Here is a 25,083-nt window from a genome sequence, read left to right as displayed (position 1 = left end):
GAGGCTGGTTCTCGCTGGGCTGGCCCCGGCACAGCCGGCACTTCAGGGTCACCAGACACGCGCATCTCCCTTGCCTTGTTCTCTCGTCCTGTAGAAGGCAGCCTGAGGGGCAGCGTGTGCCTGGCTCGGATGGTGCTGCTTCCACCCAAGCCCCTTCTTCGCTGGCCTCTCAGCAGCAATGCCCCTGCCCCGAGGCTGCTGGCCCCTTGCAAGCCGGAGTCTCAGCTTCCTGCAGGATTTCCCAAAGGGAGCGCCTGAGCCCAGCGCCCGTGGGTGGGGTCCTGACAACAGGGGCTTTGGGTCTCTCATCTCTGGGCACGGCTTGCCCCCTTGGACGCTCTGTTCCCAGGCACAAGCTCCTACGAGGCTTTGTGCAGGCGCTCGATGGGCACCAGCTCACTCACCTGCACACGTGGACCAGGCAGCATGCGGTGGCCAGACAGCTTGTCCCAAGTCCCCTGGCAGCCACTGAGCCCAGGCTGCCCAGCGCCCTTTGCCTCCTGGTCACTCCTCCACTTTCCTGCTTGGCCTGGGGATGGACCCTTGTCTGTGTGTGTGGGGGAGGAGCAGGTGAGTGGAAGTACGTGAACACGTGCCACAGGGGCCCACGCTCTGTCTTCCCTTGTGGCAGACTCACCTGCCTCTCCCCGGAGGCAGGGGGAGGGGCAGCAGCACTGGCTGGGCCTGCCTCCCTTCCGGCCTCTCCCCCCTCCCACAGGTGCTCCCACACCACTCAGCCACCTTCTCCTTTGTCTCTCTGAGTGGCGCTGCCCTTGGGCCCCTCCAGTCTGACCCGTGCCCGCCTTCTGTCCTTGTGGACATGACCAGGGACCCGAAGCCGACGGCCTCTGTGGCGCCAGCATGCATGCACCTGCGGTTCCCTGCTGCCCGGGAGGGGCCTGCTGTCCTGGAGCATCCTGGGCTCTGCGGCTGCTTACCCCACCGGCTGGCCTGCCTCCCTCCCTCCTCCTCCTCTGCTCTGTGCTTCAGGTCTGCCTGGGACTGTGTCTCGCTTCATTCCCCAGGCTCCCGTGAGAGGCAGCAGGGGCCCACAGCGGCTGGCAGGTGGGCCCAGGAGGAGCCCGTCACTGCTTAACTGGATCGTGACCCAGCTCCGAGCTCCTGTCTCCTGTGCCAGTGTCCGCCGGGACACTGCTCTCCTCTGCCGGCAACGGCCACTGGGACCCCCTGGCCCTCCCATGCCCCCTGCGGTTCTCTGCTCCCCTCTCCTTCCTCGGCCTTTCCGGCCTTGGCCAACTCAGCCGTGCGGGGCTGGGGGAGCTGGGGCAGCGTTAGCACCCACGGCTCAGGGTGGCGCTGAGGACATCCTCGCAGAGCCAGGCTGGGGCCAGTGTTGTCCCCGCTCCTGTGGCCGCCGCTTTCTCGGCTCCCTGTCTGTCTTAGCTGCTGTCGGGGAGGAGGGTGACCCCGCTTGTGGGCTTGTGGGTTCTCTGGCTGCTTCCCGGCCTGTGCCCAACCCTGTTCCAGGCCCCAGGACAGCAGGGCTCCTGTCTCTGTCTGTGCAACCAGAGCAGACGAAACAGAAGTGATTCATGCGATTATCCCGCTGTCCCGTGGCCCAGGGCCTGCTGCTTATTTGAGGAAGGAAGGGACGCGGCGGGCGGGAGGAAAGGCGGGAGTGGTGGATCCTGGGTGTCCTGGCACCTGCAGGAGGCAGAGCCCTGCCTGGCTCGGTGTGTGCACTGCCCTGGGAGGCCAGGGTCCAGCCTGGCCAGGGCCTGCTTCCTTTGTGGCCACCGTCCCGTGACACGTGCTTGTCTGTGACATGTGCTTGTCTGTGGTCAGTCCTGTGGCCCGCGGTTGCTGCTGTGGCATGCATGGGGCTGGCCAGGCCGGCTGCCGCCTCCCCACAGCCAGCCCACGTGCCTGCAGGACCAGCCCGCGGACAGCCCTCACGGTCCCTGGATGTCAGCGAGGGGCAGAGCCATTTCGTCTCAAAGGACCACAGGGGTGTCCACGGAGGTGGTCGGAGATGCTGCCTTCGTCCCCACGGGAAGACACAGACCCTGTTTCCTGGACACACGGACAAGGCCAGCGCTGGCCTGTGAGGGCACGGTGTGCTCCTTCCCCCGAGGAGGGAAAAACGTGACCACACCCGGCACAGTGTGGATCTCAAATGGACCTGCGCAGAGACTGGGGGTGGGGGAAGACAGAGCGTCCCAGGGGACGATGCCAGAGACACCTCTTGCAGGGAGCGGAGGCATTGGGAGGAAGAAAAAGGAGCAACCCCAGGCCCAGGCAGGGCTGGAGCCCACGGCGTGGCGGGATGCAGGGCTCAGGGACAACGGAGGTCCCTGTGGTCCTGGCGTCCAGCGCGGAGACGGGGACGGCAGTGGACGCGGAGCAGCAGGGGCCGGCGGGGCCGGTGAGCAGGGCGCTGGGCTCCAGGTCAGCGAGCCCGGTGGCAGGGCGCCCCGCACGGCTGTCAGAGGGTGAGGCGGGTGCGTGGCGACACGCAAGGATCTGAGAGGTTCCTCTGCAGGCGTGGCGGGTGGGCGGAGCCAGGACAGGAGACAGGGAGATGAGCAAGGCGGGGATCGGGGGGCGGAGAGTGAGGGACAGGTGAGAAAACAAAGGAGCTTGGAGGAAGCAGCCCCGGAGCAGGCTGGCCGCGGGGGCTCCGGGAGGTGACCGACTGGGCTGGGGGGCCCCTCGGTCTCTAAAAATCGTTGTTTGTGGGTGATCATGCCACACTTTTGTTTTTGCCTTGTCCTTAAGAATCTTTTTAAAATATTTTTTAAAAAATTATTTATTTGATTTGAAGTTCAGAGTCACAGAGAGATGTCGAGAGAGGTTGAGAGAGAGAGAGAGAGGTCTTTCATCTGCTGTTTCACTCTCCGGATGGGCACAATGGCCAGAGCTGGGCCACGCTGAAGTCAGGAGCCAGGTGCTTCCCTGGGTCTCCCCGTCGGGGGAGGGGTCCAAACACCTGGGCATCTTCTGCTGTTTTCCCCAGGCCATCAGCCGGGAGCCGGATTGGAAGTGGAGCAGTTGCGGCATGAACCCGTGCCCACAGGGGATGCCGGCAGAGCACCACCGGTGGTGGCTTCGCCTGCTTTGCCACAACACTGGCCCCTCCAGGTATTGTTTTTTTAATTAAACATTTTATGTGCGAGAACGAAGTCTCCCGTCTTCTAGCTCACTCTCCAAATGCCTGCAGACGCCAGGGCTGAGCCAGGCCGAAGTCAGGCGCCTGGGACCTGAGGTCTCCCGTAGGCAGGCAGGGAGCCCGTACCTGGTCACCACCTGCCGCTGCCTGGCGCTCGTCAGCAGGAAGCTGGAATCCGAGGCAGAGCGGGCTTCACACCCTGGCACCGACGTGGGTGGGGCATCTCAAGCTGCGGCTTTACTACAGCGCCAGACGCCACCCCCGAAGGAAGCGCCCGTCTCTCAGGGATGAGCCCGTGGCTGGCTGCCCCGGGCCGCGCCCGATCTCCTGCATGGCCCTGCCGCCGAGCACCGTTCACCCGAGTGTACCAGCCGCTCTGTCCCGGAAGCTGTGCCGCTCCCTGGTGAGCCTCCTGCTTGTCCTGTTCTCTCACTGCTTCTCTGTCTCCCTAGAGGGAATCCTTTACTTTTTCATCATTGTTAATTGAAGATGCAAGCAAGGAGTGATATGACACTCATTGGGCTTTTATTACGTGGAAGGTGAGTTGCACGTATTTTTACAAAATCAATGTTAACATACTCGGCACAGTAGGTTTTACTATCTAAGAGGCCCAACTACTGAGAGATCATAGAGTATAAAATACCCATTTTACAGCTAGGGAAACTGAGGCCCAGGAAGCTAAGTGCCCAGACATTGCATGGTGGATTCAGGATTCAGACCTTGGTTCGTCTGTCGCCCACAGCGGTCACTCAGCTCTGACTCTGGTCATTGCCGTGGCTGGGAAGCTGCGTGTCACAGCCCTGTGGGTTTGTGTTTCCTGGATGGCCAGTGACGCTGGGCAGTTTTTTGTGTCCTGCTGGCTGTGGGCGTATCTTCCTGGTGGGGCGCTCATTCAGGCTTTGCTGGTGGGAAAACTGGAAATGGAAAGCCCCCCGTTTTAATGAACCCAGTTCACCTCTTTCTCTCTTTTGTGGCTTGTGCTTCTGTTGTAGCTAAGAGAGTGTCGCTCAGCCCCGCTTCATCCCGGAAGTTTTCTGGAGTTAGCTCTTCCCCGTGGGCACTCGCTGCACCCTGAGTGAGTGAGTGCACGTGTGGGGCCCAGGCTTCCCCCTCCGCGCGGGTCCCGGCTGTTCCGGCTTCGCTCACTCCTTCCCCACCTTGTTCATTGTCGCGACGGTCCTGCAGGGGACCAGGTGACTACAACTATGCGGTTTTCCTTCTGGCCTCATTTCTGTCCCACGGATCTCACGTCTGTCCCCGGGCCAGCGCCACGCCGTCCCGATGGCTGCAGCTCTGTAGCGAGTTCTGAAATCTGGATTGACTTTGCCTTGACTTGCTCGTCGTTGTCCGCACGGTATTGGCATCTCCTCCTTGCTCACGCGTGAAGGCCAGAGGCCTTGAAAAGCTGAGCGCGGCATCCAGAGAGCTCTGGAATGGCCCAGAGAGCTCTCAGTGCTGTCCTGAGCCACTCGCCCGGCACCTTTTCCAGCCGTGAGGGCCCTGCCGCAGCGCACCTGTGGGCTGCAGCCTTGGTTCCGGCTCTCACCGTGTGGCAGGGGCATCCCTTCCTGTCTGCATCCCAGATGCTCCGTCCTCAAAGGGGAGATTCCTGCTGGTGGTCCGTGCACCCTGAGATCTACGAGGGCCCCTCCGTTGGGAAATATCACTGCGCCCAACGGCGCAGCTCTACCCTTTAGGCGAAATGTTGAAAATGACAAATTCAGGGTGAGATAACGCGCGTGATATTCATTTAATTGCCTAGAGAATAATTCCATGTTTTTAACCTCCTTAGAAAGTTGTTGTTTTCAACATTGACCTTAAAAATTAATGTGAGGTCTGTCGGCTTCTAGGGTATGGGATTTGTAGCTTGTTTCCTTTCTCTTGTCTGAATTCTTATCTAATTATTAGGGAGATGTTTAAAAATAGGCCTCGAGGAAGGATTTAAGAATCGGAGGGAGACGGGCAGGGATGCAGCTGGCGTGACCTGTGGGGCACCCGGGGTTTCAGGGTGCTCAGAGGATCTGTCACCCATCTCCTGCCCCTCTACTGCAGCCCCCAGGACCTCCCTCCGGAGTGGGCATGACTGATGACGCCTTTCTCACACTGTGGAGGGAGACGTCCAGCCTGAGAGACAGCAGGTGGCCACGTCACCTCTACCCCTCCCACCTCTTGCCAAGCCCACCTGTCACCTTGCCCACTTATTGCCCCGCCCACCTCTCACCCCGCCCACTCATTGCCCCGCCCACCTCTTGCCCTGCCCAAGGCTCTGGGAGATGGAATGACGCTCCAGGCCCTTGGAGGCCATCACACCTAGGAGAGGCCCCTCCGGCCAGAGCCGCACGTCCATGTGTGGCCCCTTGTGGGCTCCTCTGGATTCCCCTGTGCTCTGTTCCATCCTGGGTGCCTGACCTTGGGTCAGCTAAGGCCGCGCGTAGGTTCTGAGGTGCCAAGGGCACAGTTCCTTCTCGTGCATGGTGGGGCTGGGGGCGGTCACATCCCAGGCCAAGCTACAAATGCCGTGACAGGTGACAGTAGTGAGCCTTCCACAGAAGGGTGGGCAGATCCTTTTCACGAGTGACGAAGGCGGGAGTCCCAGGGACAAGGCCACACGCTCCGAGTCGGATTCCACGTCATCTCGACTCGCGGCTGCCGCCAGAGTTGAAAGTGAAGACGTCACCCACAGCTGTGAGACGCAAAGCAGACGGCGCGGTCCTGCCCCTGGGCGCAGCCTAGGAATATTCCTCTGTGCATGGAGGGCTGTGGAGATGTGTTTGGCGTGGGCTCTGCGGTGGGCCTGGCCAGTTCTCCAACCAGGGGCCTGGGATACGGCCTCCCTCCGGCTCCACCTGTGCTGCTCTGCGGGGACTGTCCTCGGGCCGCCTGGACTGCCCTCCAGCGCCGGGACTGCCCTCGGGCTGCTGGGACTGCCCTCGGGCCGCTGGGACTGCCCTTGGGCCGCTGGGACTGCCCTTGGGCTGCTGGGACTGCTTTGCCATCTCAGGAGGAGAAGTGAGCTTCCTGGAGGTTCCAGCCCCTCCACACATTTGCCTTGGCCTTGGTGGCCTGGTGAGCGAGGATGGAAATCCCAGCTCCGGCCTTGAGGGACAGCGCCTCCAAGGTGTGGTTGTTGCTCCAGAGTTCCCCTGCGGGGGCAGCCGCAGGCTCCACCTGTGGGCACAGCCTCGCTGGTCTCCTCCCCTGCATGTCCTCCCTGACTCACTCCATTGCTCTCTGCTGAATCAGCAGCCTTGGACCATCATTTCCGGGTCCACTTTTGGGAAATCGGCAGACACCTGCCATGGCAGTATATGCTTTGGTTGCAATAATAGGAGCACAGGGTTTAGGACGAGGGAGGTGAATTCTGCTCTGTGCCACTGAGACCATGGCTGTGTGGTTGGGGCCGGCTGGTGAAAGTGTTGACTCGAACATTGCTAAAAACCATGAGCGATAGAGGGGCTGTGAGGGCTCGAGCTAGAACCCTCGGGAAAACTCAGGGGGTCTCAGGCCACGGGTTCGAGTTCTGCAGAGCCGTAGGGGGACAGAGAACCCGCAGGAAGGCACATTTCAGCTCTGCGATTCTGGGTCATCAAAGTCATTTAGGATCGGATCTGCTCCTGGGGAGCTCACGCATTCTCTGTCACGGGTTGGCGGCCACGTGTGGGCAGAGGAGCTGCAGAGGGGATTCAAGTCCTTCACGGGGCACGGGGCCAGCTGGGGCCCCTCTCAGCTCAGACTTGGTGAGTGTCAGGCAGACCCCGCCCCTGCCCTCCCGGGGCTTCCGGTCCAGAGAGGAAGGCAGACAGACAGACAGACAGACATCAGACACAAATGAGAGACACAGGGGAGGTGATGGATTATCCCCAAGTCCCAGGAGCGATCTCCATAGACAGGTAGAGGAGGAGGGCTTCCGGGAAGAGCAGGCAGCTAAGGGAGTCGGGAGACGGGGGGCCTGGCGATTTGAGATGCCCAGGACGGGCAGTGGAGGCTGAGGGCACGGAGCCCTGGCTGCCGTGTGTGGCGCCGCCAGGCTCTGTGGCTGAGCGAGCCCCGGGCGGGAGAGGCAGGGGCTGCATTGCCCGTGCAAGAGCGTTTGGGTTTTGTCCTGGGCACCACGGGAAATGCCTGCCATGTGGCAGCTGGGCGGAGAGTTGGCTTCAGTCTCTGAAAGACAGAGCGTGGAGGGAGGGGGCGGCAGGGCCCAGGTTAAGTGGGGAGCAGGTGACGGGCAGTGGGAGGAGACTCTGTTGTGGGACGACCCGTGCTTGGCTGCACGAAGTGACAGAGACAGAATTCAGGTGCCGCTCAGGTGTTGGCCTGGATCAGCCGGCAGGGGGTGTGGGGGGTGCGACCAGGGAGGATAGAGCTGTGTGGGAGGGGCGCTCACGGCTGCGCTGTGCAGGTCTTCCGTGGGCTCTCTGCCCCGCTGTGACCAGCAGTTCTTGCAGGTAGGGGTTTGCCATTGTCACCTGCAGGCCCTGGGCCCGGCCAAGGGCTGAATGAGTGTCCTGAGGCTGAGGCCGTCTCCGAGGGCTGCCGCCTCCCTCCGACAGCCTCCGCCCCCTGTGGCCGGCGACCCCAAGGCTCGGCCCCAGTGACTCCATCCTGGCAGAGGCTGCTCAGAGAGTTTGCTTTTTCATTTGAAGGCGCTGTCTCCCCTCCTCTCTGGCCTAGACCGCACTGGCTTCACAGGAAGCAACGGCTCTGGGAGGCCCAGCGCGGAGGCTGCTCGTCGCCCTCTGGGCTGTGGGGGCTCCTGCTGCTCAAGTGTGTCCCAAAGAATAAGGCTGCAGGTGTGTGCATGCACACATGTGTGTGTGTGCGTGTGTATGCATGTATGGGTGTGGGCATGTGTGTGTGTGCATGTGTGTACGTGAATGCATGTGGGTGTGCACATGCGAGTGTGGCTTGCATGTGTGTGTGCACGTGTGCATGTGTGCACACATGAGTGTGTGCATGTATGAGTGTGTGCATGTGTGAGTATGGGCATGTGTGTGTGAATGCGTGTGTGGGTGTGCACATGCGATTGTGTGCTTGCATGTGTGTGCATGTGTGCGCACATGTATGCATGCACGCACATGTGTGTGCACACGTGTGTGCATGTGTGTGCATGTGTGAGTATGGGCATGTGTGTGTGTGAATGCGTGTGTGGGTGTGCACATGCGAGTGTGTGCTTGTATGTGTGTGAGTGTGTGCATGTGTGCAAACATGTGTGCACACGTGTGCGTGTGTGCACTTGTGTGTGCACACATGGGTGTGCACATATGAGTGTGTGCCTGTGTGAGTGTGCGTGTGTGGAAACTTCCCTACATGCTTCAGGCTCCTGGGGCTTCAGAGACACGCCTGCGGGACAGATGAAAACTGTCTGAACTCTGCCGGCCACTCTTTCTGTTGACAGTTGGGTGACACAGGGGCCCCTATGGCTTCAGGCGTCCCTGAGTCTCTGGGTCCTTGTGGACTCCCGCGGCCCTTCTCCTTGTGGGAGGCAGCCCTTGCGGCTGGCGGGAGAAGCCCTGGACGTGGAGCCACACCCCCGGCTTTGGATCCCGTCCAGCTCTGCCTGTCACTTGTGAAGGTGACCTTGGGCGAGTCTCCCAAGGTCTCACGCTGCTTGGCCATGGCGAAGTGCAGAACCCAGCACTTCCTTGGTTGAGTCGCTGTGTGGCTTTGACAGAGTGCAAAGTGGACGCTTCTGAGGCCAGGTTCCCGGGCCTTCTTCTATAGAATGGGGACGTGGGACTCGGGGAACGCTGGGGTCTCTCCCCTTGAGCATTGACCTCACGACATGTTTGGTAAAACAGCCTTCGGGGCAGACCCCCCAGGGCCTGCCTGGTGGCTTAGTTGAAGTCTGCCCCCAGGAGCCAGGCAGGTGGAAGGAAGCTGGGTGGGGGCCGTGACTGAAGACGAGCGGGCCGTGTGCAGGGGTTTGGCTTCTGCCGATTCAACTCCTACAGCCACGAAGGTCCGCGGCTGCCAGACCTTATGGGAGGCCTGATTTTGAAAAGTTGGCATCTAAACATTCCAGAACATTCCGACAGCCACTTAACGTCTGTCTGTGAGCTGGGTCTGGTCGGTTGTTGGTCTTGCGACTTCTCCCGGCTCGGTTCGTCTCTGGCCGTCATCTGCATCCGGATTTCTGTTACGTCCACTAAGGCGCCGTGGGCTTGATTGTGCTTGGTTTTGCCGAGTGTGGTCCCCCCAGGTCTGAGCTCCCCGAGGGCCTGTGTCTCTCATCTTCTCCACCCCTGTGCCCTGAGATGACCCTGAACGCACTGGCCAGTGTCTGGCCGTGGGCTCAGGCTCTCCGGAGGCAGGGACCCCTGCGCTTTCCCTGTCTGTGTTCTCATAGCTCCACCGCCCTGGTTAACAGCGTCTGAAGCTTTTCTCAACAAAAGCTCCCTAGGAGACCGCGCAGCGTAGGAGTCAGGGTCCAGGCCTGCGTGCGTCTCCTTTCCTGGCTACACCTGCACGTCTGAAAAATGACCCAACAACCACTGCTTAGCGGCCACATGGGAGGCCCCCTGGGGAAGCGCATGTGGCGTGTTCGGCGCTTCCCAGGCTGGTCTGTGCCGTGCCACAGGGGTGGAATTCCACGGGATCTGGGCACGCTGACGCCCCCTGGAGGGACAGTCGGCACGGCCCCTGCACCTGCCCCACGGCTGCCCCGCCTTCCTCAGGGCGCCCACCCTGGGCAGCCCCTTTCCTGTCCACTTCGCTCTACCTCCACGATGGGCGTGGGCTCTGAGAGTCACTCCTGCTTTTCTCATCTCCCTCAGCACCCAAACGCCAAAGATCTAATAATAATTTAACTTTTAAAGATTTATTTATTTAAAAGACAGAGTTTAGAGAGAGAGAGAGAGGGAGAGACAGAGAGAGTACGAGGCAGGCTTTAAAAAGTTCATGAAAAATGTCTACTGCAAAAAAAAAAATCTACGCATGGATTTCAAAATTAAATGCACCCAAATGAACTCATTTCTTCATCCCACGTTCCCCAACTTCCTGAAGTCCCCATGTGATCACGCTATGACCAACGCCACCCCGAGGAGTTCTCTGGAAGCTTCCCCAACCCCACCCTCTGGCAAACACACAGAACCCTGTAGTCACCACCAGTAAGACTCAGGGCGGCTTTCTCACTCTGCAAATGTCCCTCGCCCCTTGGCACTGACACCTCCCCACGGCTCCAGGCCCCGACAGTCCTGTCTGCTCTCTGTTCCTACTGGTTACCTTTCGCAGCATGCTAGACACATGGAATCACATGGTGGGGGGGGGTGACGTCTGCTCCTACGTTCTGCTCAGCATAAGGCACTTGAGGTCCATTCAGCAACGTCAAGTGCCCCCCCTTTGGCCCCTGCCAAGGAGAACTCCATTGTACGCAGGGGTGCAGCTGTGCAGCCGTTGTGATAGGGATGAAGCCCCTGCTGCACACCCACGTGCTGTCCTCCTGTGGCCGTTTGCACGACCTGTAGGTCAGCAGCCAGGAGTGGATGCGCTGGGACATAGGGAAGTCTTGGCTTTGTTGGAAGAGGCTCAGCAAAGCTCCGTGGTGGGGGTCCCTGTGCCCAGGCCCGCCAGGCAGGTGTGAGTGCCCAGCGGCCCTGCCCGCCTCTTTGGGAGCACTTAGCGTGGCCATTTTTTCTCTGAGCTGGTCTGGCAGGTGTGCAGTAGACTCCACTCTGGTGTTTAAAGTTGCATTTCTCTGATGTCCGCTGACACGGGACATTTTTCCATGTGTCTGCTTGCCATGCGTATCTTCTTTGGTAAGATTTTGTATATGAGTCCTTTGTCAGATTGAACCTTTGCAAATATTTTCTCCCAAACTATGGCTTATCTTTTCATTTGCTTATCAGTAGCCTTCAAATAGTGCAAATATTTAAATTTTAAAATATTTATTTATTTGAAAGAGTTACAGAGAGATAGTGAAAGAGAGAGAGAGAGAGAGAGAGAGAGAGGTCTTCCATCTGCTGGTTCACTCCCCAGATGGCCACAATGGCCAGGGCTGGGCCAGGAAGAAGCCGGGAGCCAGGAGCTTCTTCCGGGTGTCCCATGTGGATGGCAGGGGTCCAAACACTTGGGTCATCTGCTGCTGCTTTTCCCAGGTGAATTAGCAGTTAGCTGTACTGGAAGTGGAGCCACTGGGACTGGTGCCCATGAGCTGGTGCCCATATGGGATGCGGGCATTGCAGGTGGTGGCTTTACCCACTACACCAAAACACCAACCCGGTATTTTAAAAAAAGATTTATTTATTCATGTGAAAGGCAGAGTTACAGAGATAGACACACACACACACACACACACACACACAGATCTTCCATCCACTGGTTCATTCCCCAGTTGGCAGCAACGGCCCGGGCTAGGCCAGGGCTGAGCCAGGGTTGAGCCAGGAGCCTGAAACTCCACCTGGGTCTCCCATGTGAGTGGCAGGTGCAGAAGTACTTGTGTCATCATCTGTTGCCTTCCCAGGCTCATTAGCAGGGAGCTGCATTGGAAGTGGAGCAGCCAGGACTCCCGGCGGCTCCCTTGTGGGATGCTGGCAGCTTGATCTCACTCCTATGGGAAGCAGGCGGCTGCTTAACCCACTGTGCCACCAGCCTGGCCCCACAAACATTTCATTGTGCTAGAATCTAATCTAACAACAGTTTTACTTTGACGATTTGGGCTGTTTTCATTTTAGCCAAGAAATTCTGGCCTGACCTGAGGTCACAAAGGCGTTTTTCTGCCTCCAAGGCATTTTATAGCCTCGGGTTTGGCACTGGGGCCTTGGGTTGCGGTTCCGAAAGGAACTCTGGCCTGAGCCCCACAGCTCGCAGAGGCCCCCGTCGGAGCCTCGGTCTGCAGGTGAGGAACCGGGGCTCAGAGACAGCTTCCGGCTCAGGGGCGGGAAATGTTCATTAAGGGTCGCACGTCAGTCTCACGGACTCCGAAACTGGTCCTTGACCTTGCCCCGGGCGGAGAGATGAACCTGCCCGACTCAGAGCCCGCGGAAGTGTCCTGCTGGGGCTGTGGCAGCAAGTCCCTCTGTGTGCTCCGTCCTGTCTGCAACAGACCCTGGTTGAACGAGAAGACAACTGTTGGGCCAGTGACGTGGGGACAGGCCGAAGGGACATGGCAAAGGGTCGCTGCCGGGGACTGAAGAACACGTCTCTGGGCAGCGGCTGAGGGACCGAGTGGACCACGCCTCGGACGGGGGACGGGAGGAATTAGGGTGCCCTCAGCCCTGTGACCCTCACCGTGTCCCCACCTGACATGTGGTGAGGCTCACAGGAGCGTGAGACCAGGCAGAGAATCCCAGGCCTGGAGCCCCCCTCCACCACCACCAGGTGGGCGGGAGCCAGGGGAGGTCCAGGAGCTGTCCTGAGCCTCCTGCTTCCTCCGTGGAAGACGGAGCCGCCTTGGCCACTTCCGCCAGCTCTGGCCGCTGCAGATTCCCGAGGGCTCCCTGCGTCCCCAGGCTGGGCTCGGGTAGCGCTTTCCTGTGCCTGGCCTGTGACTAACATCACGGCCAACACGGACGGCCAACATCACGAGGTCAGGGGGCTGCTTCCCCCTGGAGGCCCCGAAGGGGACTCTGGCCCTGGATCTGCAGCTTCTGGTGGCCACTGGCTCGCTTATCCCTGGGCAGGTGGACACATCTCTCCGGCTCTGTCCCCAACATCACCTGGCCTTCTCCCTGTTCTCACGCCTCCGCCTTTTCTCTCATCACTGAACCAGGGTCCACCCACGTGGCCCAGGCGGGTCTCACCGTGAGGTCTCTAACTTCATTGCACCTGGAAAGGCCTTCGCTCCAAGTAAGATCATGGCCACAGGCTGTGGGTGGACCTGTCCTACCCAGGGCCTCTGTTTCACCCGCTCCAGATGGGCACTGTTAAATCTGCCATCTGAGGCCTAGCGAGTGAAACGCATGCTCTAGACCTAACTTGGACTCACCGTCACGTTCAGTGCTCTCCACGAGCAGGCCGAGTGCCCCCCTGTTCCACATCCCTAACCACTGCAGCCCCTGTCTGTCACTTCCCACGCATCTCCCTCCCCCCTCCCCGCCTCGTGTCCATCCTGCTTGGTGCCCTGAGTGGTCCCTGGAGTGGCAGAAGTGACGAGGCGGGCCGGGGGAGGTGGCTTGCCTGGTGTCATGCAGCTGGTATTGACGAACCCCAAATTGCAGACTCTTCCAGCCCCCACACTGTGTGTTGCAAAGGGCACTGCGTGTCCAGGATTTGAGGCTGTGCCTCGGCGAGGTGGGTCACCTGCTGGCTGAGCCCGCCTGAGACCACAGGGCCTCCGAGTTCTGCTTCTACACCTGCTGGTCTGTGGCGCGTGGAGAGCGAGGGCGGGAGGGGGGTTCCGTCTCATCACCTCCCTCTTTCCGACTGTGTTTAGTGACCTAGCGCGATGTCTGCACCGGAGCCCTGCCTGCATCCTCCTCCTCCTCCCGGGCTGCGTTCTGTGGCTGGGTCATCCGGGCAGGGCGTGACCCAGGGGTGAGCCTGAACGTGTTCAGGACCTGGGCTCTGCCCCTCGGTTTGGATCACAGGCACGATTTCAGCTCGCCGTCTTTGCTGCCGCCTGTTTGGTTTCACAAAAATCCCATGGGAGGTTAGGAAAGGCGTCAAGGCCTTGAGGGTTGACCGCCGGATGGAGAAGTTGTCCACACAAATTCAGGACCATCTTGGAGCAATTTCCAGGCCCTGCTTCCTTCTGGGAGACGATGGCTGTGACAGAAGCCCTTTTGGTCTGCGACGAGTAGGATGGGAAGGCAGTGCCAAGTTTCTGAATCCCAGGAATCCCGGGGCTTGGGCTGGGGTCTGCGCTTGCTCCGGGGTGGGGGCATTTACAGGGGTTGACCAGAGCTGTTTGCTCCCCGTGAGACTGAGGCGCACCCAGAATCAGAGGCTGTCTACAGCCACCCAAGGGTCCCTGCGACAGGCAGCGGCTGCTGGAGCCAGGAATTCAGGAGCCCCCCACCCGCCCCAGAAAAGCAGCTCCCCCAGCTGGTGGGGCGTGGAAGCTTCTGCTGTCGGTGCCCCGGTTTCCTGGTGTGAAAGCCGACGCCGATGCGGGACGGAGCGCCAAGACTGAGGTGGACCTCAGAGTCTACCAGTTCACACCAACTTCTGTTAAGGGCCAGACAGTTCTCGCCGGGACGAGACGTCTCTAATGCGGGATTTTGCTGCCGTATTTAAAACCGTTGCTGCACGTGTTCTTTCTGCTCTGAGTGGTGGGTGTGCATGGGTTCAGAGGGTGCACCCCCAGGGCGGTTACATTGCAGACCCGGGACGCGGGGCAGTAGTCCGCCGTCCTCTCCGGGTTCCGGGCCAGCAGTCCCAGAAGGAGGCACAGGTCTGCTCTCTCTGGAGGCTGCATTGTCCAGCTCTGGGGGCTCCTGGTGTCTCTGGCTTGCGGTGGCCTCGTGTCGGTCTCAGCCCCAGCCTTGGCAGCTCTCTAAGCTCCTCCTCCCCTTCTCTTCTCGGGACACCCGGTGTTGGCTTAGGGTCCACCTGGCGTTGGACTAGGGTCCACCCAGGGCATCCAGGACAGCCTCATCCCGACACCTGTCACTTGATTTCATTTGCTAACCCCTCTTCCACATTCACAGATCCAGGGGCCACACCTTCTGCAGGGTCATCCCTCAACCCATGATCTGAACCCAGGTATCTGAAAAATGAAGAACTCGCTTTGTACAGGCTTAGCCTACTCTGAAGGGTGGGCGCCTTCCCATGACCACACTGGCTTATGTCAAGGTGGGTGTGAGCCGGAACGAGGTGTTGCCTCTCTGTGCTTTGTCCCAGAACACGGCTTCCTGACCACCAGGCCACAGACACGGCGCCTCCTCTCCCTCCCTCCCTCCCTCCCTCCCTCCCTTCTCCCTCCCTCCCCCCTCCCCTTTCTTTCCTCCCTCTCTTCCTCCTCTTCTTAGATTTGTTTATTGATTTGAAAGGCAAGGTGAAAGGAGAGATGGAGAGAGAGAGAGAGAGAGAGAGAGATCCCTCCTCAAATGGCCGTGACTGCCCAGGCTGGGCCAGGCGGAAGTCAGGAGCTAGGAACTCCTCCACGCAGGTCTCCTGCGTGGGTGGCAAGGGCCCGGGTACTCAGGCCATCCTCTGTCACCTTCAGCAAGGCCATCCTGGGAGGCACTGATGACTACGTTTCTTCCCCACTGATTGTCACTCCCTGGCTTCTGACCACTGCAGCCCCTCTGCTCCACACCCCCACTTCTCCGCTGACTGCCCCTCCCACCACCAGGGCCTGTCTCTGCCCCATGGTACTCCCGGCCCTTCCCCAGGCTATCTCTGTGCCCTGTGGTACTCCCGGCCCCCTCCCCAGGCTGTCTCTGTGCCCCATGGAACTCCTGGCTCCCTCCCTAGTCTGTCTCTGTGTCCCATGGTACTCCCGGCCCCTTCCCCAAGCTGTCTCTGCCCCATGGTACTCCCAGCCCCCTGCCTAGTCTGTCTCTGTGCCCGTGGTACTCCCGGCCCCTTCCCTGGGCTGTCTCTGCCCCATGGTACTCCCGGCCCCTCCCCAAGCTGTCTCTGCCCCATGGTACTCCTGGCCCCCTCCCCAGGCTGTCTCTGCACCCCTGTGGTACTCCTGGCCCCCTCCCCAGGCTGTCTCTGCACCCCTGTGGTACTCCAGGCCCCTTCCCTGGGCTGTCTCTGCACCCCTGTGGTACTCCTGGCCCCCTCCCCAAGCTGTCTCTGCCCTGTGGTACTCCTGGCCCCCTCCCCGGGCTATCTCTGCACCCCGTGGTGCTCATGGAGCCCTCTTCGTCTCCTGCTCCCTCTGCCCGTGTCTACCTCTCTCTGGGCCGTGTTCCCTGGCAGTGCCGCCTCCTGCCCTCTGCCCCTTCCCCTAGGCCGCAGGTCAGCCCGACTGGCCTGACTGGTTCATCCCTGAAACCCCACCCGTGGCTGGGTGTGCATACAGTAGGAGCTCAGCAAATGTTTGCTGGTGACGAGAAGCACCGCCCCCCTCAGCCTCTGAGCTTCCACGGCCTGGGTGCTGGAGACAGAAGGCAGCGGCTTTCTTTCCCCACCCCCCTGTGATGCACGGACCCCGTGCGGCCACGGGCCCGCCCCCTGGGGCCGGAGCTTGGCTGGAGCAGACTTCCCTCTTGCAGGCGGATTCGCAGAAGTGCCCAGGAAGTGGCAGCGGCCCGGCAGCCTGCAGCCCCGAGCCCGTCTGTGTGTGTCCGGCTCCCTGTCCACCCCGATGATCGGGCAGTGCTCCCAGGTGGCCCTGCTATTGGCCATGGTGCTCCACGTCTGGACTGAGAGGCCAGGGGATGGCCCCAGGCACGGGCTCCCTGCCCCCACCCTGAAGCGTCTCCCTATGCTCTCCACAGAGGCGCCGGGACTTCTACCATAGGCAGTAGAGGCCAGGTTTTCACCTGTGAGCATTCTGTTTTGAAGACTTATTTATGTATTTGAGAGGCAGAGTTACAGACAGCGAGAGGGAGAGGGAGAGGGAGAGGGAGAGGGAGAGGGAGAGGGAGAGGGAGAGGGAGAGGGAGAGGGAGAGGGAGAGGGAGAGGGAGAGGGAGAGGGAGAGAGAGAGAGAGAGAGAGGGAGAGGTCTTCCATGCCCTGGTTCACTCCCCAAATGGCTGTAGTGGTTACAGCTGGGCTGATCTGAAGCCAGGAGCCAGGAGCTTCCTCTGGGTCTCGCATGCAGGTGCAGGGGTCCAAGCATTTGGGCCATCTTCTCCTGCTTTCCCAGCCATAGCAGAGAGCTGGACTGGAAGTGGAGCAGCTGGGACTCGAACCAGTGCCCATATGGGAGGTTGATGCTGCAGCAGAGGCTTAGCCTGCTACGCTACAGCACTGGACTTCATCCCCCTTTTTTTTCTTTTAAACATTTAGTTATTTATTTGAAAGCGTCATGGAGAGAGAGAGAGGGAGAGAGAGAGAGAGGGAGAGAGGGAGAGAGACACAGAGAGGTGTTCCATCCCCTGGTTCACTCCCCAAATGGCTGCAGTGGTTACAGCTGGGCTGATCTGAAGCCAGGAGCCAGGAGCTTCCTCTGGGTCTCCCACGCAGGTGCAGGGGTCCAAGGACTTGGGCATCTTCTCCTGCTTTCCCAGCCGTAGCAGAGAGCTGGACTGGAAGTGGAGCAGCTGGGACTTGAACAAGTGCCCATATGGGATGTCGGTGCCGCAGGCAGAGGCTTAGCCTGCTACGCTACAGCGCCAGTCATGCTTCTTTTTTTTCTTTTAAAGATTTATTTATTTATTTGAAAGAGTCACAGAGAGAGAGAGGGAGAGAGGGAGAGAGGGAGAGGGTGAGAGATCTTCCATCTGTGGGGAGCAATCCGGACTAGACTAAGTTACTCGAATTAGGACTTATTCTATGCATCTGCTCTCCCACAATATGGCGCTGGGAGAGAGGTAAACAGCTTCCGCACAGCTGCCTCCAGTTCAACTAATAAACTGTAGGACTTGCTCCTGATTGGAGGAGAGCAGCGTACTCGGCGTGTGGGCAGCCGAGTTGGGATTGGCGGAGGAGGACTATAGAGGAGGAGAGAGACGGCATGCATCGGGAACATCTATGGGGAACATCTAGCTGAAGGAACACCTGTGCAGCCCCTGAGTAAAGCCGGCCGGCGGTGTGCCGCTCCCCTGCGGAAGTGGGGAATGCGGCCAGGGGGAACTGCCCTTCCACGGAGGTGGAAGGGATAGTAGCCAACCCGGGAAGAACCAGCAGCAAACCCGGGGAGGGCCGAGCAGACAGAAAGAACAGCGCAGGGTCCTGTGTCGTTCCCCCACGAAGACGGGGAGCGACACCATCCACCAGTTCACTTCCCAGATGGCCACAATGGCCAGGGCTGGCCAGGCCGAGCCAGGACCCAGGAGCTCCATCTGGGTCTCCCATGTGGGTAGCAGGGCCCGGGGGTGTCCTCTTGCTCCACTCCGAGGGCAGAGAGCTGAACAATAGGGACGGTGCGGGGGAGGACGCGGGGCTTGGGCCTGGAACACCAGCACGGCAGGCCAACTCCTCCACCTGGAGGGACTGGCCATTCCTGCCATGCCCGGCCTAGCAGGGCAGGCTGAGTGATGGCAAAGGGGATTCTGGGCTTGCTGGGAGTGGCCTCAGCCCGACGGGAGGCTGGCCGCGGGCAGCTTGGCCTACAGGGAGCCCAGGTCGGCAGAGCCAGGGCAGGGCTGTCTGGCGGCCCTGGGGTGAGGTGCAGGACTGCAGGGCGTGGCCTCAGTGCCAGCAGCTTCCAGCTCTGGCCCTTCTGCTCAGAGCATCCCTGGCCTGGGACCCCAGCGGGTCACCTGACACCTGCCCAGCCCCAGGCTGTCGTGGTCTCTCCCTTGGCACACACCACCCCTCCTCAGCCTCACCCAAACCTGCAAGGAGCAAGTTTGAGACACAAACTTCCCATCATTCCCAGCGTGAGCTCCCTCCCCACCCATGGTGCCCTGGGGCCTCTACCCACGCCTCCCTCTGCTCCCAGCCGGTGACCCCTTTGCTGCCTTCAAACCTTTGTGCCAATCCCACCACAGGGCCTTGCTTGCTGGAGCCCTCTGCCCTCCCCCTGGCCTCTGGCTCTAGCTCTCTGCAGACTTGGAAACCAAGTCCCCTTGCTTTTAGCTCCTCTGCTTTCCTTCATCCATTCCGACCATACAGCTGTTCATTGCTTTATTTGCAACTTGATTATTTGGTTGATGAGTGCAGCCTCTAGGGCCAGCCGATCGGTTCAGCCTGGTTCCTCGAGGGCCCACCGTGTGCCAGTGGTGGCCCTGGCTGCTGAGCAGGTGGGACCCTGCCTGCCCCACTCACCGTCGCCTGGCGCCAGGCACATCCACAGAGTTGGGGAATGAACAGCGAGTGAACGAATGAGCGTCGGCGCACGTGGACTGCCCGGGCCGATTTGGCAGTGACCCATCAGCAGAGCAGTGACCGAGGTGGAGAACAGGTGTCTCCAGGGGTGGTCTGGAGCCTGAGGGTCCTCGTCACCCCCTGCGACCACTCGGGGCTCGGCACAGCCGTGGATCCCGCCCTGGAGCCTCCTGCTCCAAACCAAGCGTCTTTTCCCCAGATTCCCTGCTAGGGTCTGGCCCCGCCCCACCCCTCCCCTCCCAGGTGGATTGACAGGGAAGGGAGGGAATTAATTCCTGCGTTCCAGCGATACGTCACCACCCCCCACGTTCCCATCAGTGATGGAATTCGGTATCGCACACAAGCTGCAAATCAGCTGAGGCTCCCCGGTGCTGCACACAGGGAGCCGGAGGCCAGTCGGAGACGCGTGGGAGGCAACGGCTCTTGAACTTGAACTTTCAAGGCATCCATTGGCTCCACGGGCGCGTCCTGGATCACTCAGCACAAAGCCACTGCCAAAGCTCCACTCAGCGTCTCAACAGTTTCTTATGTTTCGTATCATTTCCTCTCAACATTCTCTTCAAATGTAACCCCAGGGTTGAAAGGCCGCCAGCCCTGGGGCCTGAGAGCCACGAGGCCATAAACCCACGGGCGCCCACGGCCGAGCTGCTGTGGAGTGCGGCGCCTGCTTGGGGCAGCCACTCCTCGGGGTAGCCATGCGTGGCTCCCAGCTCCCCGGCCGGGATGAAGCTGTAGGAGCTAATGCATTCTGAGTCAGACCAACTGCCGCTCATGAAGGGGGAGAAAAAGACTTGCTTGAGTAACCGTAATAATTGGAAAATTATTTTGATAGCCTGAAACAATCTAATATATTACAGAATTTTATTAAAATAATATCAAATCAAATTAACTGCTATTCCATAATGAATTAGGTAACAAGGTAGGCAGATATTAATCGGCCTTGGCTTCTAGGCAGGGGAGCCTGGAATTTATTAGTTCTTGCGGCTGGCACTAGGGTGAAGGAGAAACCACCACCACCACGGAGAGCGAACCCCCCGAGACCAGTGCGCCTTCACTCCCCCCCACCCCTTTCCACTCTCTAATCCATCATTAAACACTTGTATTTCTTTTATGTAGAGTCTTATGAAATTTTTAATTTTTTAATTGCTTTGTGATTTAATAATGAGGACTTTTCATTTTGCCCGAGTCAGGAACGAGCTGTGATATTGAAATTCTTTCACCTTCTCCACCCTGGCGAGCCTTCTCCCCCTGTTCGTGCCTCTTCGGTTTCCCAAGTCCAAGCCCAGGCACTTCAGTCCAGGGGGCCGATGGAGCACCAAGCCAACAGGTGTCTCCCGCCTCCGTGTCTGCCCGTCGAGGCGCCGGCAGAGAGCTGGGCTGTCCCCGCGGGCGGCTCAGGGGCAGTCTCCCAGAAGCCGCGCTCGGGAGCTAGGCGGGTGGGGCCCACGAGGGAATCCGGTCCCCGCTTGGCCCTTTGGGGATCGTCTCTGTGTTTTGAGTCAGTGCTGTGCAAACTTGCACAATGTCTTGTCGTGCACCAAGAGTGACAGAGAGGACAGCTGTCGGGCACACGGCACAAGCGGGGGGCGAGCCCGGGATCTCCACCCAGCTGCAGGGAAGCGGTATCTCTGACCGCTCGGTGGCAGTCCGTGGGCACCGCTGGAGCGCTCCCCCCACGGCTCCGTCGGCTGCTGGCTCGGGCAGGGCGTCTCGCTTTAGAAACGCGGCTCGCCCATGCATCAGATGGGGATTCAGTAGGCTTGTGAGGTTATTACAAGGCCTGGGAACTTTAAAGGCAGAGCTCTGTGCCGTGTCAGTGCTTGGTGAGTGCCAGCCGGCTAAGCACCAGGAGTGAGGGGCCGAGGATGGACAGCCAAGATGCAGAACCCTGCTGAATGGTCACAGCGCCCCAGAGGAAGCATCTGCTGTGTTTGTGCCCACTTCACAGATAAGAAAACTGAGGCTGTGCAAAAAATCACTTCGTGCCATGCAACCAGCAAATGGTGGAAACCAGTTGTCCTGACAGCAAAGTTTTCCCACCACACTGGAGCTTTGGGAGATGGCGTCTCACTGCTACGGGCGGATGGCTTGAAGGAAGGCTCTCGGTCCAAGACGAAGCGGAAGATTCCAGATGGGAGAACCTGATGAAGTCGGCGCGGGGCGGCAAGCCGACGATGCCCATTGTCACTCCCCCAGCACAGACCGGTCACAAGCGCTGAACTTCCGTCTTGATTGACAGGGACCCGTCAGGCGCTTTGACGGATGCGCTGCCCACCTGCCGTGTTTTTGCAGGGAGGGAGCGTCCTGGTTTTGATGGGAAACTTGGGGGTGTACTGGGGGACGAAGCTCGCTGGAAAGGCAGGGATGACGCCCACGGCTCCGACGCCCACAGCCGGAGCCGCAGCGCTGGGGATCCGTCTCCCGGTCCTGAACAAGCCCTCATTTCCTTCAGCGGCAGCGGCACCCTGGTTGTTTTGCAGAAATGACACTGTTGTGTGCACTGTCGAGGGGCTGTCAATTAAACGCCCCCTCTCACCGTAGCCGAGGGAGCGGTTTCTGACCTAGGACTGGTCCTTGAGACCACTTCTCCCCGGTTCCTGTGTCTTGACACACAGCGGATAGAAAAACCGCAGAAAGCCGACCTGCGCTGAAATGAACTGCACTGGGTTCAGCCTCTGGGTGCCTGGAGGAGGGCCTGTGTTCCCCCAGGAGTGGACAACAGTTAGAAAGGCCTTGACGTCAGCTGCACGCATGCCTGCTAGCACCACTTTTAATGCGCCAAAAATGTACACGCAGTGCCCTCGTGGGCAGTGGGGAGGTGTAGGACCAGCGATGAGTCCAGGGCCCAACCTCGAGCCTGTCCGTGTCCAGCCACGCATTCTCCCCTCCACGGAACACAAGCAAGGGTGGGCGTGGCCAGGGGCCACAGCATGGGGGTGGGAGGGCATGGAAGAGGACTCAAGGCAGAATGTTCCGTGCCTAGGACAGGACAGGGAAAGTCTGAGGCTTAGAGGGAGGGCTGAAGGGACAGGAAGGGATCAGAGTGGGGAAGGGAGTGGAGGCCACCAGGCTGCCTCCTTCCCTCCCGGGGCTTGTGCCTGGAGGACGGCCCCTGGGGGTTCTCTGTGGGGGAAGCCCTGGCCAGGCCCTGCCAGGGCGGGTGTACGGCCCTGGGATTGGCCTTTGCAAGGCAGAAACACAGTGCCCAGCCCTGGCTGTGGGGTCCTGAGGTTAGGGTTCCACCCACAGGCACCTGCTGCTCCCGCCTCTTCCCGTCAGTCTCCCTTCTGAGAGGTGGCCCCGCAGCGAGGCGAACCTCGGTGACCACAAGACTGGACTTCTGTCGGGGACCAAGTCAGGAGCTCCCCCGGCCACAGTGGCTGCCTCGGTGGGCGGAAGGCACGACGTGTGGTTGTGTGTTTTCCCCCGCAGAAGCCGTGGGGAGAGAGGTAAGCACGGCGCTGAGGCGGGCAGGAGCCGTTCCCTTCCGCGGTGACCCCGCTCACGGCGCCCACTTACTTAGAAGTGCTTTTCTTCCAAGTCTGCTGCTGTTGGTGTCTGGCTGAGGATGGAGCTCCACGTCCTGTCCTGTCTACAGGTGCACAAGGGAGTGGTCAAGGCCACGTTCAGGGGTGGAATGGAGAGAGGGCCAAGGCTGCTGGGCGGCGCCTCCGGGGTGAGCTGATGGTGCAATGAAGCGCACCCTCAGCCGCTATCTTATGGAGAAAGTCCGTCCATGAATTGTCTCTCGAGGCAGGAAGATGATTTGGCCGGCGCATGGACAGCAGCACAGCCACTCAACAGGAAGACGGGGTCGTCACCGAGAGCCGCCTGCAGGGCGTGCTGGGCCACCTCTGGGCCTGTTCGTGTTTGCGCTCCGTGGTCAGCATCAGGACGGAGCTGAAGCAGAAAAAGAGCTGGTGATCTTTCCACCCACATTGCACGTGGCCTGGGGTTTTTAAAAATCGTGAGAAGGAAGCGGAGCCAAGCGGAGCTGCCGGGTGCCTGTATCGATGCTCCACTTAACGGAACTTCTCTGGACTCCAGCCACACGTTGCAAAATCAACCAAAGCTGATGCCATGGCCTCTTGAACAGTGGTTCGCCGACAGGCAGGAAAACCGCTTTTTGGTGTCTGACGGCAATGCGTTGAAAACGCCACTGGCAGGTGAATGTGACACGTGGACGCTCTGCAGGCCGCGGGGCGCAGCAGTCACACAGCGCTGCAGGCTGTCTGGGGCCCCGTGTGGAACTGCGTGCGGGGGAGCGGTCTTGCAGGGCTGCGGCTCCGAGCGGGCCCTCCCCAACCCCACGCCGGTGTGACGGGCTCAGCGGCGGGAACAGAGAGAGGCCCTGAGATGAGAGGGCTGTGCCGTGCTGAGGCAGGGATAACTTTCAGATTTGCACGGAGCTTGAGGTCTGGAGGGTCTGACTTAATGCGCAATGAAATTAAAATTTTTTATTTGCCCTATTAGGCAGCAAAGAGATTACCTCGGGGCTAGGAGGGAGGATGTGGTAGGAGCGATCGCCACACACCTTGTCTCCCAGGGAGGGCTCCGTCCCCGGGTGGCTGAATCGAAATTCACAGGAACAGCTCTGCCGGGCCCGAGCCGCACAGGCAAAGTCAATTTTGTGCATTTTTCCCCCCTTTATCGTGGTTTGGATATAAAATGCAACCCAAATGAAGTGAACGCCTCTCTTGTGGATAATTGCTTCCAAAAGAATGAGTACCAAACAACCCCCTTGGTGCTTACATGGGAAAAAATAATAATAAAAAGGATTTAAAATTAAGGACAAAAAGAATAAAAGGGTAGATAAAATCTGAGATGCATCGGAGGGAAGATAAAGTGACTTTTTGGCAGCAACTTTAATAGAAGCTTTGCTTCAAAAGCCATCTGACTGTGGTGCTAATCTCTGCCTTCTTTACTAAACCTCACGAATGCACGCTTCTGTGTCATTATCTCAGTTAAAAAGGACATATATCTCAAATCAGAATCGCTGAAACTAGTTACCTCACATTATTCTGCGTTTCCCATTTCCGTCAATGGGTAATGAGAGATCACGCTGTTTAACCCATTTTGGAAAAGATTATGAAATGGCCTTTCATTTTCCAAACCTCGCTCCAGGCCACTCCTGTGCGACAGGGGCCGCTCGGCCCCCGCCCGGGACCCGGCCGGGGAGAGGCTGGGCGTGCAGGGCGAGGAGCAGGCAGCTGAGCGGGAGCGAGGAGGGGGCGCTGTTGTGCCTGCGGGGCCTCCAGCAGAGCTCTGTCCACCTGGTCCTCCCCGGAGCCCCTGGGGCTGGGGGCCAGGGTGGTTCTCAGGGGAAGAAACGGGCCCTGGAGGGGTGTTGCCAGTGACAGAGAGCGCGTGGCAGAGCTGGGCTCCTCACTTGGCTGCGCCTCACCCAGTCCGTGCCAGGAACACGTGGGGAGGCCAGCCAGGTGCTCCTGCCGCTGTCTCCCTCTCAGTGGCACTAGACAGGTGGCAGGGCGTGCCCACTGGGGGGCTGGCAGGGAGATGGTGCCACGTCCCCGTAGGGCCCAGAAGCCGCACCTGCAGAGGGCCGCTGCTGATGTTGGATGGGAGCCTCTTTGGCCTCTTCTGGTAGCTGCTTACAGACTTGGGAGATGAGCGGGCGGCTCACGTGACGTGGACAGGGGATGAGGTCATGGCCGTGACTTTCATCTCTGCAATGCAGCTGCCCACACCACGGTAGGAAGTTGGGGAAAGAAAGACGGGTGAACGAGTGAGCTTCTAGAACAACCGGCATCGCAGAGAGTCTGCTTCCAGAAGACGCTCCAGGGGAAGCAAAGCCCCCCTGCCCGCCCCACCCCGGCCGCATTGGTGTTCGGGGCCCCTGGGTTCCAGTGGGGCCGCTGGGGGCCTTCCTCAGACCTCCCCAGACACACAGGGCCAGGGGTGGGCGGGGCCTGCCCCTCCCAAGGCACCAGGGCTCTGTCTGAGCTTCTGGCCGCCTGTGGCCTCCGACCATGGCGCTCCCCCGTGCACAGGGCATCCTCCCCGTGTGTGTGTGTCTGTGCCCTTAGGTCACAGGTGCGCCTGCTCATGCTGATCCCGTATGACCTCAACCAATTACAATGACCCTGTCACCACATAAGCTCA

Source organism: Oryctolagus cuniculus, chromosome 20 (genome assembly GCF_051225735.1).
Source record: "Oryctolagus cuniculus isolate XC-2025 breed Fujian yellow rabbit chromosome 20, ASM5122573v1, whole genome shotgun sequence".
Taxonomy (NCBI): domain Eukaryota; kingdom Metazoa; phylum Chordata; class Mammalia; order Lagomorpha; family Leporidae; genus Oryctolagus; species Oryctolagus cuniculus.
This window is presented reverse-complemented; position numbering follows the sequence as displayed.